Genomic DNA, 20,550 nt, shown 5'->3' with positions numbered 1-20,550 from the left:
GGAGGACCCGGGAAGCGAACCCAGGTTATCTAAAATATGCATCTATGATATATCATTAATTAAAAAAGAACAAATTGGTATTAATGGGCTCCTTTCAAAAAAATGTTAGGGGGGCGCGATTAAAACTGTTATGAAAACTCGGGTCGCAAATACTTAAAGGTTGAGAAACGCTGGCATAGAACATGCTTATGAGAAACAGGACACCCAAAACAAGCAAAGTAATTACTCTGAGTTATGACTGCGCGCATCTGTGGTGGATATGAATTAATTAAAAAGCTGCCCTGTGCTACGGCATGAAGCCACTACTGTAACTGAAGGACCTCTGAATTTATCATCTCGGCAGTCTGCATGTGAAGTATCTGCTCTAAATATCATATCTATGTGGTGAATGAAGCAACAGAGTTTTGTATACAGTTTCAAGAAATTGCCCTTGAAATTTACTTTGAATACAATTTTACAATTGACAAATGTGAAACTCACTAAAACAAGATTTTGAAGTTTTTTTTATTGGACTGGAAAGTAAGAAATATTACTCCCTAAAGGTTATTCTCCATCTAAACCACTCAGACTTTCTTTCACCCCATCCAGTGCCTCCCTGAAGTTCACCAGCTCCTTACATGTGGCTCCACACAACATTGTTGCACTGTTTGCCTGCACGTTCATGCTGCCAGTTCCACCACGCATCTCTCATTTAGGGATAGTTAATACAATGGGTTTCTCTAACTCTGTAAGATGTTTGTTGGGCGCCGCATACACAGGCCGATAGATTTTAGCAGCAGCAAAGTGCTTGTAAGTGTTTGCTCTCTAGTCGTACCCTTTACTTTCCATGCTCTCTTCCTTTCCTTTGCACATATAGAGAAAAGGTTGCCCAGGAAATGAAAATATTTGTGGTAATGATGAGGATTTTGCTTTTGATATAACACTATTTGTTTCACAAAATTTGTGCTAAGCAAAACTCCAAATTTCGCTACACATTCAGTTTTGTGCAAATCATTTCACTCGTCACGAGTAATGGACAAAGATTCATGTTTCACTAATGAAAAAACAGTGCTTTGTAGAGCCTGCCCTTTGAAGTTTGACGAGTGAAACGACAGTTTTCGTTTCGAGGTATATTTTATGTTGCATGCAGTTTAAGTGAAATAAATAAAATGATAAAATGAAAAAAACAAAACAATAAAAAATAAAATTTTGTGCAACATTAACATATGAATGGTTACATCACATTTTAATTTTTATTTATTGTCGTATTTCACAATCTATCTATCTGTATCCAAATAGCCCTCCATAATTATAAACTTTGTTTGCCAGTGAAGTAGGATGAGGAAACTTTCAAATTATTTGACATTTCACGCTCGAGGCTGCAAGAGCATTTTTGAGCATTTTATAAGGCTTTAAAGTAACTCTTTGTCATTTAAAGTAACTCTATGCTGCTGGATTTCGTTCCAACCCAGTTGCTTCATTAGAAACCAATCCTTGCCAACCTCAGACCTTATTTAATTTTATGGCTTGTTACTCTGAAAAGTTAGGTACTTATTTTGTAAATTTTTTCCTTTCCAAGGATATCATCCGAATGATTTCAAGCCTAAAACAGATCATTTTCAGTCTGTCACATTTTTCTATTAAGTGGTTGATTAAATCAAATAGTGCATGATGAACACACACAGATGTAAATGGAAACAACTAGATGGAGAACTGCTGGCTGTTTTGTCATTTACATCTTATTGCTAATAAGGAGCATTAATTAATCCCATTGGGATTAATAAAGTATCTATCTATCTATCTATCTATCTATCTATCTATCTATCTATCTATCTATCTATCTATCTATCTATCTATCTATCTATCTATCTATCTATCTATCTATCTATCTATTAACACAGTGAATGCAGATGTTTAAGACTGAAATAAGCAATTAAGGGAGGGGAAACTTAACAAGTGAGACCGCTAAAATGAAGGAGCATTAAAATGTCACTTCAGCAATAAGTACTTCATCAGCAGTAATTGGCTTCTCATTAAGAAACTGGGAGGGGACAAAAGCCAGCAGCCACTGCGGCTCTCCAGGACCGACATTGCCTACCCCTGCTCTATGTGCACTGGAGTGCCACGCACTGGGGGCACATTGGCACCTCCTTCTCCAAAACTGGGCAGACATAAAAATGGCTTGTATAGGTAGTTGGGCCACAGGGGGTCACTTTCCTACTACGTTGGTGAATTATGAAGCAAATTTAGTATTTTTATTTTGCTACAGTTTTAATAGGAGAGGCAAGGCTAAACCCATATCTTACCTTCCTTTCCTCTAGTCTGGGGATATCAGAATAAAAATAAACAGCTGGAAAATGAAGCTGGGAAGGAGACCTTCGGGAAAAAATAAACTTTGTTAAATTTTTAGCACTTTTGCCTTTTCTGGTATGGTGTATACATACATCCTAAATAGAATATTTAGCATAGGAGACATATTTTAAATCATCATTATTTTTCCAAACCTGTCGCTCCCACAGCTATGGTGGCAGGACTGACGAAAATAAGGGATTCTCTCCTAAATTTTGATGTGCATTTTCTCCATTTTGGATGTTTTGGGGTCAAATAATTTACAATTTAAAGTTACCTACACTTAGCTATTGTGTACGCCTTCATGATATGGACCCCCTCCTCCCATTTTGCTACCTTTTCACTTTAATTTTTCATATCCTGCAGCTACATCTGCCACAATACTCATCTCCTATGGAAGTACACAGCTTGCTCTGCTCCCTCATGCAGTTCTTATGTATATTGAAGCTTTTGTTTTATCAATTTCCTGATTCCTTCCACAGAAAGGTATTTGTTAGGGTCAATGGGCTGGGCCTCTGTCTCCATGCTTTCTAAATTGAAAGAATCATTGCTTTGTTATTGTAAGCCCGGTGGTTTCTATGGTTTCCCACTTCCTATCTGAATATTTTTTATAATTCAGAAGCTCTTACCCGTTTTTTACTGGGCCTGTGCAGGTAAAGCTCACATTGTTTCTAGGCCTCACTAAAGCTTTCGAGCCTCTATGTTTGAAATGAGCCTCAGTCTTCATGGAACCCAGTAGAACATAACACTTTCATATTTCTGAGATGAAGACTCCAAAGCCCAGTTGTTCATAAGAACATAAAAACAGAAGAAAGTGAACAAACAAGGGGAAAACATTCAGATCATCAATATTTGTTTCTCATCCAGATACTTCTAAATGGTCACCAAGGTTTCTGCTTCAGCTACATATATTGGTAGTTTGTTAGAGATTCCCATAATTCTTTTTGTAAAGTGAAGTTCTTCCTGGTTTCAGCCTTAAATGCACTTCCTCTTTCTTTTGTTCTGGTGTCCTTGAGCATGCTAGGTATGATGTTAAACTGCATCTGGACCTGCAATCAGTCCAACTTCAGGGAAATCAATGGGGTTGGTAGCAGGATTTGCACTCCAGCCAACGTAAATTTAAAACTTCATGCAGCTCTGAGAAGACAGCAGGAGTAGCTCTGCTGCAGCTGCCCACAAGAAGGAAGGGGATGGGGGAAAGCCCTTGGCAGCCTCATGACTGGAAGTGTCAAAGCCATTGGAGACCAATGGGGTCAGGCTTGTTGGGGATCGGTGGTGCTGAGGCATCACCTGCTTCACGGCAGCACTCGGGACCCAATTTGGTGTGGCCCAACCGGGTAGGTGCATGGAACATCTTGTCTCTCCGGCATGATGATCATCTTCCTCTGCTGTTGGAGGAGCTGCATAAACTCCGCCTTTCAGTGGCAGCACTCTCTGAGGTGCACAGACCTGGAACTAGCCAGATCTCTATAGGTGGGTACACCTGATATTGATCTGATCACTCTGATGGCTGTCATACTCCAGGAGTAGCTGTTACTGTACTGGATCGGATCCTCCCGATGGTGTCCGATGTTACTCCTTTCAATGAGCAAATTATGAGCCTCAGATTATGGCACTCTTTGGATGCCTAGTCTGTTCTATCAGGGTGAGTGATGTCTCGGTGAAGGAGATATTTTATTTGCAACTTCACTCAGTGGTTGATGGGTGCCCACAAGGTGACACTCCCCTGGTCATGGATGACTAAATGCAACCACTGGCACTGACAGGGCTGGCTAAGAGGATTGTGTCGGTCCCCATCAGAATAGCAACTGTGTTGAAAGTGGCACCATGTCCTATGACTTTGCAAAAGGTCAGGGGCTGCAAATTACTGGATCCTGGTTCCAGTGCCCTGAGCCACATTGTTGGACTTGGGACTCCAATATTGGTAATGCAGTGAAGGAGATCGTTCACATCCTTGTGGGTAGACACTGGAGGCTCTTACAAAACTGCAGAGTCTGCAGAAGTGCCCAGTTTGTGAATTCTGACTAAAGACTTTTTGTTGCTTCTCTGAAGATCCAGCTTAGGTCCAGTAGGCCACCACCTGCTAGAACAATGAAGCTGGACCTGGCAAGACTCCAAGACCAGGCTATTTCTGATGAGTTTGCACGCAGTTTGTATGAGGAGTTACGGACGTAGGTGTGACAATCGATCCTAATGTGATGTGGGAGACCTACTGTGACAAGACCCTGGAGGTTGCTGAGAGTTGTATTGGTGTTACCAGTGTTCCCAGGAGGAGGTGTTTCATCTTGCAGGGCATTCTGGATATCATCAAGAGGAGTCACAGTGCACAGCTTGATGGCAACTCTGGTCAGTACCAGGAACTGTGAAGGACAGCTGCAAGGGCTCTGAGGGCAGATAAGGAGGCGTTTGATAGAGGAATTTGTGAGTAAGTGACACACTGTCTATGATCTTTGACCCACGCCCTGCTTAAAGAGGAATCAAAGCATTACGCACATCTGAATCTGTTCCTCATTTAGTTGTAGTCAGGGTGGCTGATGGAACAGTCCTTACGGATGACGCTGCAGTTGTACCCCATTAGGCTGGCTACTTTGAGCAGCTGTTTAAAGCTGATCCTCTGGCTAGAACGTTGCATATCTCTGGGTCCACGGTTCTTGAGGCTGATCCTCCAATTAGCTCTGAAACACTCAATCTCACTGAGATTGCACAGGTGGTGAACCAGCTGAGGGTAAGGAAGGCTGCAGGGATCTGTGGTATCTGTGGTAAACGTCTCCACATGGTAAGGCTGTCTTCCTTGCATTGCAAGCAATATTTGCTTACATTTGGGAGACAGGTGCTATCCCAACTGACTAGAAAACGGGACTTGTTGTCCCTATCTGGAAAGGGAAGGGTGATCACCTGGATTGCGGCAACTACAGGGGGATAACACTGCTCTCAGTGCCTAGTAAGGTCCTTGCTAGGGTCATCCTCAATTGTATCTGTGATCACTTGCTCACCTACCAGTGACTGGAACAGTCTGATTTTAAGCCTAAGAAGTCTACCATCGACTGCATCCTTGCACTAAGGGTTCTCATGGAGCGCAAGCACAAATATCGGCAGAGTTTCTTTTCAACCTTTGTTGATTTCATCAAAATGTTTGAATCAGTTAATTGGTCTGCCCTATGGGACATCCTGAGGCTTTGTGGGATCCCCCCCCCCCAAGTTGCTGGATATCATGGCCGGCCTGTACACTAGTACTCTGAGTGCTGTTTAGAGTGGAGGCAGAACCTCTGTATTTTTACAACTTGATTCTTGGGTTTGTCAGGGGTGTGTTCTTGCTCCTAATCTGTTCAATGCTTTAATGGACTGGATGTTGGGCAGGGTCATACTGTCCAGTGGCTGTGGGGCATCTGTTGGTGAAGAAAGATTCACTGATCTTGACTTTGTAGACGATACTGTGATCTTTGTGGAGCAAATGGAGACTTTGATAGGGGCTCTTGAAAGACTGGGCGAGGAGTCTGAGTGCCTGGGCTTGCGAGTGTCCCGGATAAAAGCTAAGATCCAGGCCTTTAATGACCTCTGGGGCACAGACATCAGTAGTGTGTCTGTCTGCCAAGAGAATGTTGACCTTGTTGAGAGGTTTACTTACCTCAGCAGTGACATTCATGTCTCTGGTGACTCTTCCTTCTTTCTATGAAGTCAGTAGATGGATTGGGAGCATGGGAGGTCATATTGTTGCAGGAAAGGGGTGTGTGGCACTCTCAATATCTCTGCAAAAGGATGAAGGTCCAAGTCTTTCGAGTCCTGATGCTTCCTGTTTTGTTTTATGGTTGCAATCCTTGGGTACCACTGGTTTGACTTTGTGTCCTAAAAGAGGCACATTACCTGCATTGTGAGGGAGCATGAGTTACGACACTACAGCCATGTGGTGTGATTCCCTGATGGTCTTCTGACATACGGGATCCTCATTGTTGAGGACTGGACCATACCAATGTTGCACCAATGTAATACCCGGCTGTGGCAGATAGATGGTGATTTCCAGAGGGTGGGATTGAACAGCTTGTCTGCCTGGAGTGTTGTCTACCAGGACCCTGAACTGTTTTGTCGTGCGGTGGGTGTGGCAAAGCGCTGTACCAATGCAAGCTCCCCAACCTGACCTGACTTAACCTGAAATCATTCCAACTTTGATCTTTCGCCTAGTTTTGCCATACTCTCAGCTCTCAGCACGTTCATGTTCAAAAATACTCCTTAATGATTTCATCAGAGCTGAAAAACTTAGTACCCTGTTACTCCATGGAAAGGGCAGGACTGACTATTCCTTCTTGATGGCTGACTTAAACTATACTGGTGACCAGAATGAGGTATTTGATAAACTTAATGGACACCTAACATCAGCCACAGCCACCCCATTACAGAAGCAAAAGGGCAAACAGAGATCTCATTTCTGTTGACTGGAAGGATGCACCAGTTCCCATAGAGTTTGTTGCCAATCTAATGCTTTGAGTCTACGGCTTTGAGTCAAATATCAGCTGAAATGACTACTATTAGAACAGTGGCTCTTCATTATCGAATGGCCTTTTATATGATACTGGCATCACTGTGGGCCTTCTATTCTGTACTGGGAACTTCATGTTGCTCCTATGTTCCTGATATGAGAACCAACATTTCATCTTTAGCTGATCACATCCAAAAGATTACAACTGATGCAAATTCATCTGTATTTGAACTTAATTGGCTGTGGAAAATGTTTCAAATCATACTTATTATTGTCGTGGGCATATGTATTCTGTTATTAATAACGTGGTGTCTTAGAAGTTCATGTCAGTATATGGTTAAGAAATCAGCGGAAGTGCCTGTAGTTAAAATATATTATATGTGGTCTCCTTCCTCACTCTTACTGCCCTTTTCCTTCCAATTGACCTGTTTTGAGAATGTTCTAGGGATCAATTTGTTTCTGTGTATATTTCAGCCACAGAGTCCAAAAAGGGGTGTGTGTAGGAGTTGGTGAAGGAGTCGGTGCTAAGGGTTAAGTTGTTTTTCTAACCATGCAGCAATCTTGACTTATATTTTATTTTGGCCTATATTTGTATTAGCTCGTAACAGCTTTTAGCCCATTTTTACTTATTTCTATTGCCTTAGTTAATATATTGTCTTATGATGCAGCAGTAGTGTTAAGACACTTGAGTCTCTTTCTTACATTTACCTGTATACTAGCAAAGCTGCCTAAGAAGAATGTTTTAAAATTAGCATTCCCGCTAGTTTTTAAGATCATTTTGTTCTTTCAAAGAAATGACACTTGTTAAGAGCAGCCTGCTTAATGCAATGAGCATACAAAATACAACACTTAGGAGCTGCTGCAGGGACCTAGCAGGGTGTAAGCCGTTTGTGTGTGTCTTGCAATAAACCCTTACTTCAGACTGATGAATGCTTAAAGTGTTTGATTTATCTGATCATACTGATTTATTAACTCATTTAAGTTCTCCTTCCCAGAAAGTTATTCTTGAAGGTGATTTAAATATCCACATTGAAATTTCTAGATGTATGCTGGAAAATGAATTCCTATCCCTGCTGGACTGTTTTTAACTTGGTACCACATGTTGATTTTCCTACTCGCTCTGGTCACACATTAGATATAGTCTGTATATCTGGGTTATCTGTTGGCAACACTCACAGCGTGGATTTGAGCTTCTTGGACCAGAAAGCAGTGTTTTTCACTGTTTCAGTGCCTTTTTCTGCCCTTAACTGTTCTTTCTTTCAGAAAGTTGAAAAATATCTGTCCCTCTATCCTTACTGAATCCATTTTGCATCTTTTTCTGTCTTCCATTATTCCATCTTCATTATATAGTCTTGCTACCATAATAACTAAGCTCTCCAGTCAAAACTAGATGAAATAGCTACTCTAAAACACAAGGAGGTTTCCTTTACACCATCAGGTCCATGACATATTTCAACATTATAATTTGTTAAAGAAGCTTGTCAACATATAGAGAGAATGTCATGTAAGACTGGCCTTACTGTACGTGCCCAGGCTCTCTGACCATCAAAGGGCCTACAGAGATGCTCAAACTGCAGCCAAAAATGCACACAATTAAAAAGAATCATAGAGAGTGGTTATGATATCCCGAAGGTTTTATTTTAGAATTTAATAAACTACTTCAACCTGCAACTGAACTAATTACCTCTTTCACTGAAATCTGTGAAATGTTTTTTTAAATTTTTTTCAATGATCAAATTAAAATCTAAATAATTCAACTAATGAAAGTCCGTCCATCTTAGTTAATTTTTTCTGTGTTCTTTCTCCAGCCAGCTCCTTTTCCAAATGTTCACCAGTTTCACCTTCACTTATCAATGACATGCTCTATAAGATGAGGTCTACTACTCATTTACTAGAACCAGTCCCCACCATCTCCAAATCCTGCCTTTATTCCATAATCCCAACTATTACGACAATAATAAAAACATCCTTTGACACCATCTCTATGCCAGTTACTTTGAAAATTGATTTTGTATCATCACCGTTTAGAGTCTGGTCATGATGCTGACAATCTTGACAATTTTCAGCTCAACTCTCACTTACCTTTTCTGTGTAAAGTTCTTGAGCGTGTTGTTTCCTCCCAAATCACCAGTTACTTAACTTGTAATAATCTGATGGACCACTTTCAGTCTGGTTTCAGACAAGACAGGACACTCTCTTTTAAAGAACATATTTTTAAATACAAAAAGAAGATATCCAGCAGGAATAATCTTCTTAGCAAACTAGCAAACACATCCTAGGGGTCAGACCCTAAGACCCTCTGATCAATGGCCATGGCACTCTGTTATTCAACTGCAAAGTATTGCGCACCAGTGTGGGCTAGGTCAAGCCATGCCAACAAGGTTTACCCTGAGCTAAATAGTGCATGCCGAATCATCACCGGCACATTGTGAACAATGTGCCTTCCTGCTTTATACAGGCTGGCCGGGATCGCACCTCCCCATATCTGATGAGAAATCAGTTCAAGAGTAGAAAGATTCAAGCAATTGATGGACTCCAGACACCCACTTCACCATCACTTGGAGGTAAATAGCTGACTACCTTCTCGTCGGAGCTTTGCTACAGTGGAACCCCTTAATTCAAAGCAGTCCACAATACATAGGCTCAAGAGGTGGCGAGATACTGACTGTATCCCTCCTGATGAAGCTCTTACTACACCTCAAGAGCATCTACCTAATGGAACATCCCTGTCTAGGAAGGACGGGATCACGCTTAACTGAGCTAAGTTAAAGATGGGCAAAACAAGGGACAACCTATTAGGATGTGGCCTCACAACAAGCGCTGAATGTCCATGTGGTAAGCCCACCCAAAAAAATGGACCACATTCTTCAAGAATGTTCCCAAGGCCCTACATGCACCGATGACGATCTTAAGGTTGCTAATGACTCCGCTTTTACCTGGATACAGCAGTGGTGTGATAAGATATGATGATGAGTCTGCTTTCAAAACACTTCACAGTTTAAAACTGTCCTACTTCAAGTAACCAATGATTTTCTAATGGTGGCAGACTCTGGGCAAACCTGCATATTAATTCTGTTAGCCCTCAGTTCAGCATTTGATTCAAACATGATGTTCTACTATCTACTATTGGCAGAGTGGTGGCTCTGAGGCTAGGGATCTGCACTGGCAATTGGAAGATTGCTGGTTCAAATCCCGTAAATGCCAATAGGGACTCTGCTCTGTTGGGCCCTTCAGCAAGGTCCTTAACCTGCAATTGCTGAGCACTTTGAGTAGTGAGAAAAGCGCTATATAAATGCAAAGAATTATTAGAATGAAGAACATTCTGGGTTTCTCTAGCACTGCCCTCCAGTGGTGTAAGTCCTATGTGATGGCCACAATAGGTTCAGCTCAGCACCAGTCACAGAAGGAATTCCACAAAGCCCAGTCCTTGGCCCTCTGCTTTTCTCAATCTACATGCTTCCCCTTGGCCATATTATTTATAGCTTTAAACATGGGTATTAAACCAAAGTCATGTGAATTGTCACTAAAGTTCAACCTAAAAACACGCGATCCTCCTATGGTGATGATCTCATCAGACCTTCTTCTTCTGCTATGGATTTTGGCATCATTTATGATTCTCCTTTTCATTTCTCCTTTCTTATCTCACCCACATAAATCACATTAAGAAAGTTTCTTACTTCCACTTTTATAACATTTCCCATCCTCACTAATTCCTCTCTTTTTCTATTTACTGAGAAGCTTATCCATGCTTTTATTAAATCCCACATTGACTATTCTAAATCTGTACTGGAGGTGCTCCTTCTAATCTGTTATCAGAGCTCCAGCTGTGTCTGAACTCCGCAGCAAGTGTTCTTACATGGACTAGAAACAGCGAGGACATCTCAGCCATCCTGCTGCACCTTTACTGGCTCTTTGTGTCTACTCAGCTTGTTTCTTCACCACAGTCTCACATATCCTAACCAACAACAGTGTGGAAGAGAAAGTAAGCCACAATATTAATTAGAAAAGGAGGTCTGTATTAACATCATAAGGTGGTACATTCTCTTAAAAAATAAATAAAATTATAAAATATACATGGCATTTTATAGACTTTTTTCAAACCCCTTTACATCTGTATTCAAGTAGTGTGTGAGAATGCGAAATCCACATGTCCTGTTTTCTGGTTCATCTAATGGGCATTGTATTAAAGCAGGGAATACAGCAGATAGTTTTCTTTTGTTTCATAGCTTTTGCAAAAACATTTAAAGTTTTACATTGACAACAATGAAAACTAAAGAGCTGAAAATTGAATCCTGCACAACAGAACCACAGGCCTGACTCCAAATCACTGGCGTGCACAACAAAGGGGCCAGGGGTGGGCAATTGACACATGCCTTTATAAGAAAATAGACATTAATTTTTGACTCCTGAACTTTGTTACTTTTATTTTTGAATTTCTCATCATTACAACTTTGCTAATTCTGTCATCTTTGCAAGAGAAAGACAAGGGACTGGGCAGTGCACACACACAATGAGGTGTGAGTGTTGCTAGATTGGGATGGTTTCTATACAATCTGATTGGCCTTAATCGGATTGTGCGGGTAATATGTGCAATCTGACAACACCGAACTTAACCAATTGGATAAAGGCAGGTTTGCAGCCAGGGGGGGGGGTTCCAGGAAGTCATTCGACCTATCCCAAACAACTTGCAGCCCAAAATATAAAATATAATAAGCACATAATGAGCAAAATATAATAAGCATTTTATTAAAAAATACAAAACACATAAATTAAGACCACCTAGCATATTGGTGTAGTGAAAACTTCAGATCCTACACTAGAATGCCGAAAAAAGGCTTAGCTGCCATGGTGTAACAGGAGGTTTACCTTTTGTAGCAACCGGTACTTTTTAAAATAGGGTAAAAGGAGCAAGGAAAAGGGAACTATAACTGGTCAGATGGATGGTCCCAGAATATAACACAACTATTCTGAAAACCAAGAATATAAGGTAGGGCTTTCAAGTAGACTTTTATTATTAGCTGAATTGCCATCTAATTAGCCCAATCTAGCCACAAGGAGAGCAAACCAGCCAAACTTGGCGGTGGTTCCAAACCCAGATAAATAGCGAGGGTTAGTATGAGGAAGTGTAAAACTTTTGCCAAAACCTTTAATAATGGAATCAATCCAATCAGCTTCAGAAAATGCAAGGGCGTACCCTGTATACGACATGCAGAGGCCTCACCTGACCCTTGTTGGAAGTGAGTGGGGGCTATGGGGCCAGTGGAGGGCCCAGCTAAAGCAGTTAGTCCAGAAAAGGAAGACTGGGAGAGGGAAAGAAAAGGGAAAGCTGAAGGTTAGAGTGGGGACACTAATGACTATCATTAAGAAATGCTTAAAGTTAAATTTATCATTTTTCAAGTCAAAGTTATTTGCTTATAAACACACACACACACACACACACCACACGCACACACACACATATATATATATATATATATATATATATATATATATATATATATATATATATATATATATACTGTATATATATATATATATATATATATATATATATATATATATATATATATATATATATATATATATATTCATATATATATATGTTGTCAGAAGAATTGACAAAGAGTCCAAAAAAAAGGTTTAGGGCAACCACCTGTATATTATATCCTGGCTACAAAATAGGAATAAATGTTGTATAGATGTTTTAAAGGCCAGTATAGGAAGTGACTTGTTTGTGATGTCATCAAGGAAGGTCGGAAAGACAATTTGGCCATTTTTTTTCTTCTTTGCTTCTGCGGAAAAAGAGAGAGAAAGGTTAGAGCCCTTTTGTAGCCCTCCGTCTACTCGCCGTGGTTTTTGTCAGCTGTCTCCAAAGCGTGCATGTGTGACAATATATGGAGTTGATTTGAGGTGTGGTGCTTGTATGTGGAAGATTTTGCTGTGAACAGACAACATGCGGTCAAAGGAGCTCTCCATGCAGGTGAAAGAAGCCATCCTTAAGCTGCAAAAACAGAAAAAACCCATCTGAGAAATTGCTACAATATTACGAGTGGCAAAATCTACAGTTTGGTACATCCTGAGAAAGAAAGCAAGCACTGGTGAACTCAGCAATGCAAAAAGACCTGGATGTCAATGGAAGACAACAGTGGTGGATGATCACAGAATCATTTCCATGCTGAAGAGAAACCCATTCACAACAGCCAGCCAAGTGAACAACACTCTCCAGTGGGTAGGTGTATCGATATCCAAGTCTACCATAAAGAGAAGACTGCATGAAAGTAAATACAGAGGGTGCACTGCAAGGTGCAAGCCACTCATAAGCCTCAAGAATTGGACTTTGCTAAAGAACATCTAAAAAAGCCAGCACAGTTCTGGAAAAACATTCTTTGGACAGATGAAACCAAGATCAACATCTACCACAATGATGGCAAGAAAAAAGTATGCAGAAGGCATGGAACAGCTCATTATCCAAAGCGTACCACATCATCTGTAAAACACGGTGGAGGCAGTGTGATGGCTTGGGCGTGCATGTCTGCCATTGGCACTGGGACACTAGTGTTTATTGATGATGTGACACAGAACAGAAGCAACCGAATGAATTCTGAGGTGTTCAGAGACATGCTGTCTGCTCAAATCCAGCTAAATGCAGTCAAATTGATTGGGCGGTGTTTCATAATACAGATGGACAATGACCCAAAACATACAGCCAAAGCAACCCAGGAGTTTATTAAAGCAAAGAAGTGGAAAATTCTTGAATGGCCAAGTCAGTCACCTGATCTTAACCCAACTGAGCAGGCATTTCACTTGTTGAAGACTAAACTTCAGACAGAAAGGACCACAAACAAACAGCAACTGAAAGCCGCTGCAGTAAAGGCCTGGCAGAGCATTAAAAAGGAGGAAACCACAGCATCTGGTGATGTCCATGAGTTCAAGACTTCAGGCTGTCATTGGCAGGAAAGGGTTTTCAACCAAGTATTCGAAATGAACATTTTATTTCCAGTTATTTAATTTGTCCAATTACTTTTGAGCCCCTGAAATGAAGGGATTGTGTTAAAAAAATGCTTTAGTTGCCGGACATTTTTATGTAATCGTTTTGTTCACACCACTGAATTAAAGCTGAAAGTCTGCACTTCAACTGCATCTGAGTTGTTTCATTTAAAATTCATTGTGGTAATGTACAGAAGCAAAAAAGTTGTCTCTGTCCAAATATTTATGGACCTAATTGTATATGTATATATAGATATATATACAGTATGTGTATATATATATATACTGTATATATATATATATATATATATATATATATATATATATATATATATATATATATATATATATATATATATATGTATTTGTCATGTGACATTGTGTTTTAAAGTTAAGCACTTTCTATAAATGTAAAATAATATCTCTATAAAATGGGTAATAGCACTTTACAATAGAGGCTATGGGGCAAGAAAGTAAAGCCTAAAAACTTATAAAAAATATTTTCAATTTTCTCAGTCTTCCATTCAACATATTCCTTAATTCTAAATTATAATTCTAATTTTAAATTCTAAATTAATTACACACACTCCTAAGGTCCAATTTAGAAAATGCTGAGGACTAACTTGGTTATTTGATTAATAATGAATGAGGTAAGTGGAAGAAGATCATAGTCAATACAGGGGCACCATAGTTTATCCCACCCCTGCAGGGTCAGTCAATCGAAGCTATGAACCCATTTCATTAATCTTCTGTTACATACTGTTTCATAGCTTCTTGTTCGGGATGTGACAAAGCATACATTTTTCCTCCGGTAAAGGTGACTCAAACAGGAAGCCATTAGCACAATCGTAATATCTGAGAGGAGGTAATAATAATAATAATTTTATTTATATAGCACCTTATCATTCATTTACATGCAACTCAAGATGCTTTTCTTAGATTAATCAACCAAAACAAAGATATACCACATTAACTTAGATTATTACCATTAATTAAGACTATGATATTTTCTAATATATAATAATAACAAGAAGAAGAATATGTAATAATTTGTAAGTACAAAATCAACCAGGTATTGTTAAGCAAAATTTAACCACTAAAGTGCAAATCAAACCAAAAAGGTTTTCTAATTAAAATATTTATACATTAAGGTTGACAATAGAACAACCAGATCTAATTAATATCTATAAAAATAAGTATATGCAGTACATAAAGGAGGTAAAACTCTGGCATGTTGTTTACTGAATACATCAATGAACATGCAGTATTCCAGTATACAATGGGGTCAGGGAAGCATTTTAAAACAGTTTTCAAAGCAACACGAGCCCACACTTAGTAATAATTCATTTATTCCAGTTAAAAGGGAAAATTGTTATATGTTCATTGTTGCTGAGGTAGCTGTTGTGCATGCAGTGTCTGAGCTGCATGGTCTGCCATTCCCCATTCAGATGGTTGAATTGCTACAGATAGTTTACAAATAGCAGCAGAGACATATTGGAGGATGTCAGGGATACAGGTGGCATTTTAATAAATTGCTTATACTGAGTACATGGGTAGCCACAGCTACAAACACACTGTTTTCATCCTCCTCCTCCTCCTCTGCTATGTTTTATATGGTGTGAGGCGTGAGTCCCTGTCTTGCACCCCAAAACATGAGGATGAGTCTCAGTACTTTAGCAAAACCAGCTTTATTCAGCGTGAAACAGGAGCAGCACGGTTATTTATTGTAGTGGGAGCTACCACTCTCCTATACGCAGAAACAGCAGTCAGGCAGGGTCGTGTCCAGGTTAATGACCAAGTAATACTGTTCCCTGCATTTATAATGTTCCCTGCATCACCCATCGATGACAGCCACTTATAGCACGATCACGGTTGGCTCGGATTTGTTTTTGCGATGAGCTGCTGCAGCACTGGGAGCCTGAAGTTGCCCTGGCAATGGATAAACAGTGCCCACAGACGTGGAAATTGTGCTTTGGGACGTTCTTCGACATATTGTCCCATTGGGGGGAGTCCCAAAAGAGTTTAGAAACCCCACAATGGATCTATTTTTGGTTTTAGAGCTGGCATGTGAAGTCCCACAGTATTTGGCTTGTAGTTTATTCCTTTGGCCTAAGTGTTTCTCATAATGAAATAGTGACCTTATTTATATGCTCCAATTTCTTACAGAATCCTCTAAAAAGAAATATCAGAACACACATTGGTTAAAGAGAAACAGTAACTGAGTGTTTTGTTTTTTTTAATGTGATATACTTTGATAATCCATGAGGAGAAATTGTATTTTCGCAAGACCTTTAGAGGTCAGAGCACAGGGTCAGCCATTGTGCAGCAAACCTAAAGTGATTTTCAGGTTAAGGGCCTTGCTCAAGGGCTCAAAAGGGTAGGATCCCTTCTGGCAGTGTTTTGTTTTTGTAGAGTTCTATATTACTCTACTTTTCCCTTTTGTATTCTTTATTGTGTAGACTTTATCAGAATCCCTCAAATTCCACAGATTTACCACTGTTTATAAGGTATTGTACTTTATAACTTCTCCCCACCTTCCCTTCTACATCTATAACCTCAGGCAATTAGGTAGAGTAAATAGACAAGCAGGAGTTAAGTTACAACTTTAAATAATGTATTATAGATAATATTAATAAAATAATACAATAAGCAGAGTACATGTAAATATTGGCAACCATACATCCTGATAAATGCTGATGTGTAGTTTCAGGTGGCACGCAGACTTGTAGTTATTTAAATATCTCTAGTTAAGCCATCATTTTTAGTCAGCGTTCTTCAAAACAGGCCACATGCCTGTCTCAATATGGCTGCCAAGTTGTGCTTATCGTTGTGGTCTTCTCTCCATGGCCATGGTGTGTGTGAGAGAGAGGAAAGGGTAAAGCTACCAAATTTATACATTCTCTGTCCAGATCCTTACACTGATAGGTCATCATGGTACAGAATGGCCTCTGATTCAGAACCAATCCCAAACAGCCATACTTCAGACCAATAGAATTCCGGTACAACTCATCCCCCAGTTGCTTGCTTATAGGCTCTTGCAAGTCCAAACACAGTCACTCTTGCCAAGCTGGTCTGATGTTCCATCCTCTACACTGCCTTTTCACACATTCACCCAAGAACATTTTTGGAGCAGAAGCTTGTCAGCTAGGTAGTTTGGCTTTTCTGTGGGGGATTTTTGCGAGTATTGTGACATGTAAGTCACTGTCTTGCACCCGAAAAATGAGGCTTAGTCTCAGGGCTTTAGGAAAAACATCTTTATTCAGTGTTGAACAGGAACAGCTAGCAGATTTATTGAAGTGGGAGCTACTATTCCACGACACACAGGCAAAGCAAACAAGCAGTGACTTCTTTTGGCCTCAGCTCCCTTCTTCAGTTCAGCCACAAATAGTCCTCCTCATCAGGTTGGTCCCATTGGTGCAGATCAGCAGCTGGTTTTGGGTCATCCTGGAAGACAGGGGACAAAGAAAAAGTGGGCCAGGTCATTGGCCAAATTAAAGTACTCCCCGGATCAGCCCTTGGCCAACAAACACATTGCGTTGTGCAGCGGCGGGACTGCCATTGCCTGGAGGACATGTCACCTGCATTCAACATTGGAGTTTCTTCAGTCCGGTCTTAACAGACAACTGGGCCTCACAGTATGTCCTGCCGAGAATCACTTGCTAAACTGGTTTTAGGCACTTCCCCCAACCCTGCAATAAATTCCTCCTTCTAATTCAGTCCTAAAGACTTGGGGGTTTGGGAGGGTTCTTTAGTTAGACATGAAAGCATTGCTGTTCTCATCAATGAAATCCTAAAACACTAACACTACACTTGCTTTGTCTGACTCACAAATAAAGACCTACAAAATATTTATCAACTTCAAAATTTCACTCCACAACAGGAAGTAATGGGATCTAAACAATCCTTCCAGATACCAGTGCAGATAGTGTCCACCCCATGATGAGAACTCCATGAATAACGATAATCATCTGGGATATGTGAAACAACCTAAAGAAGTGGAAATATAGGAAAAAATGGGAATATAACATAAAAACACACAGAACAGCTGTTTTGAACAGCAGACTCAAAAGAAAGTTATTAAATATATCCTGATTACAATCTGACATTATTCTCATCACACAAACAACTATAGACATGGAATAAATTTCCAAGTAATATGCTGGACAGTAGGACTTCAGATTTGGACTTGATGTTATTTTAGATAATCTAAGTAAAAAGGAAGGATGAACTAATTGGACTGAATGGTCTGTTCTCGTCACTATTGTTCTAATATTCTAATCAGCCTGCAGGAGGATGAATACAAAGTACAGAGCTGTACATCTAAGAAAGCATGATGTGAGCCATGTTAAAGTACAGCAGTAAGCCAGTTATTCCAGAGACTTCACTCAGAGCCACAATAACAAACTGAACTGTTGTAGAACCTGGATTTGAGACACCCATACCAATTAAAAGCTGTCACAACCACCCTGCATCAGATACTGGATTGAACAAATCAAAAACCAGAAGTAACTGAAGTGGTATAGCTCTCCGGACAGAGTCTATGCCTTGGATGACTCTATGGCCCATGTGACAAACCTAAAACTGGGGCAGACATTGACTAGGTAACCATGGCTTCAAAACTGAGTTAGGGTGACAAAGATAAATGTCTGTGCCTCTGATGTTATGTTGGGGAGGTGGAGACAGAGGTGTACTTCACTCTGACTTGCTGTTTTTGTTATAAGGTTCCTACAAGCAATTTGAAACTTACAGTAGATGACATACAAACCATAATCTTTTATGTTTCTACATTTCTATGCATGTGTGCTTAGATATTTTAAAGTAAGAGCTATTTTATGTTCATGTCCCATAATAACAGAGCCAGGTAATTCCTGTTTATTTGCCTAGGCTCACATAAAAACTGTGAATATGTCGTGTTAGAGCTGATGTTTCTTCTGATGTTTGTTGTTGGCCTTTGCATGCTGTAGATCTAAATCACCAGGAGGAGAAACCAAGAAAATAAGAATTTAATTCAAAGAATTGCAAATACAAACTGAGCTAAGCCAAATTGTAAATTTGGAATGTTTTGAAACTACATCATTGGTATGTTAAGGAATCGGCAACTACAACGCTGGATGAGAAAACAATGGTTAATGACAATTTCTTCAAAATGAAAAATAACAGTGGGAGAAATGTTTTATTATGATCAGATTTATAGATGGAATTTACTAAAATGCACAGAGTGCTAGAATAAGACTTGGGTCTTAAGGGTTAATGAGAGACAGGTATACCACTTCCTAAGACATGGCATTTAAAATACATGCAAAAAGGAATGAACTTGAGATGACTGAAAGCCAACAGGGTAAAGGGTAGGGTGTGGGTGAGCAAAGTGACCACTGGAACTGGATCACATTTCTTTTTGAGTGATACAATTTTACAATTACAAATACAATTACAGATTTTAGGAATAGAATGCTTTCATAAGTTTACAGAAATGGCTTCTCTGCTGAATAGATGCTATCATCTTCAGACACATTTGCTAGCATTTTGTCGTGAGAAACACACCACCACTAACCAAGACATTCATTAGGGAAAAGATGGAAACTCTTAGACTGGTCAAAGAAGTGTTCTGATTCTAATTCAGAATCACATTTACTGTATGTCTCCATCTTTCAGACCTTTCCTAAACACAAATTGCCACAGCAAAAGCTTGGCAAAGCATCTACAAACTACAATGTAAAAGATCAGTGCCAGCACAGGGTTACACGCTTAATGAAACTCAACTTTCAAATGATTTTTCAGCCTAACAACAAGCCTTTGTGCCACCACACTGCAAGCCAATTTTGCTACTATGCATATGCTCACTTGAAACAAAACTGCTGTTAAAAGTAAAGAAAAAAACTGCTGCAGAAACACCACAAAAACGTCTGTTCTAACCTTTCTCTGTTTATGCCAAACCTGAACTGGTTGTTATTGTGGAATACCAGCTAAGGTTTGCTTCAAGTCTTTTTGTGTAATGCTTGTATGGATTCATTACAAGACGCCATTCAGCATCTACTGTACATGATGTCATGTCACTAACCACTGATATTTACCTGCTGCTAATAACACCCAAAATGCACTTGTTCCTGTGCCTCTGTTTGAATGTCATCATCTTACCCTTGTGTCTTCTGTTCTAAACAGTGCCCTTAATGTTATAGTGCCATCTTCAGTTTACATGCTGCTGCTGGGAGATATTATTGAAAATATAACATGTACTTTCACTAATTTGCAGATGATACTTAACTATACCTTTCATTCAGAACAAGTTATATTTCGCTAATGTGACCATAGTCAAATGTATCAGGGAGTTCAAATAGTCAACATATAATAGGTAATTTTTTATGACCTTTGCTTTGTAATTCTCACCCTGTTACATTTTTTGATAATAGAGATTTTGATTATGGTGTAAAGCTTTTAGGCCCTATTAAAATAATATTATGCTGTTTCATCACCATTTTGGTTTGCTTACTGCCGTCTGTATTTGTTGATATATTTCATTTTAAATGACTTGGAGTCAGGTAGCATTTATTAAGTGGTAGTAATGGCCGTCAGCCCCTCGGTGACCCAAAAATTCTACAAGAAAACAGGCAGGAGGAAGTTTAAATTATAAACCTGTAGCAGGGCTACATAATAATAGTATGTTCTATGTTTGTGCTGAGTGCATTTTGTTTTCATCGTCCCATTTACTGTCCGTTATATGTGCATCAGTAAATGGTGTCCCCGTAAGTGCAGAGGGGAAGGATGAT

At 39.7% G+C, this 20,550-nt stretch overlaps 1 protein-coding gene across 2 annotated transcripts in view; it reads right to left on the bottom strand.

Moving 5' to 3' along the window:
- LOC114643594 (low affinity immunoglobulin epsilon Fc receptor-like) overlaps nt 1–20,550 on the bottom strand; it is a 346,195-nt gene that overhangs the window by 248,091 nt on the left and 77,554 nt on the right. The window lies entirely within an intron of this gene.

Source organism: Erpetoichthys calabaricus, chromosome 5 (assembly GCF_900747795.2).
Source record: "Erpetoichthys calabaricus chromosome 5, fErpCal1.3, whole genome shotgun sequence".
NCBI lineage: Eukaryota > Metazoa > Chordata > Cladistia > Polypteriformes > Polypteridae > Erpetoichthys > Erpetoichthys calabaricus.
The sequence above is the reverse complement of the archived record's forward strand: the minus strand, read 5'-3'. Positions and strand labels throughout refer to the sequence as shown.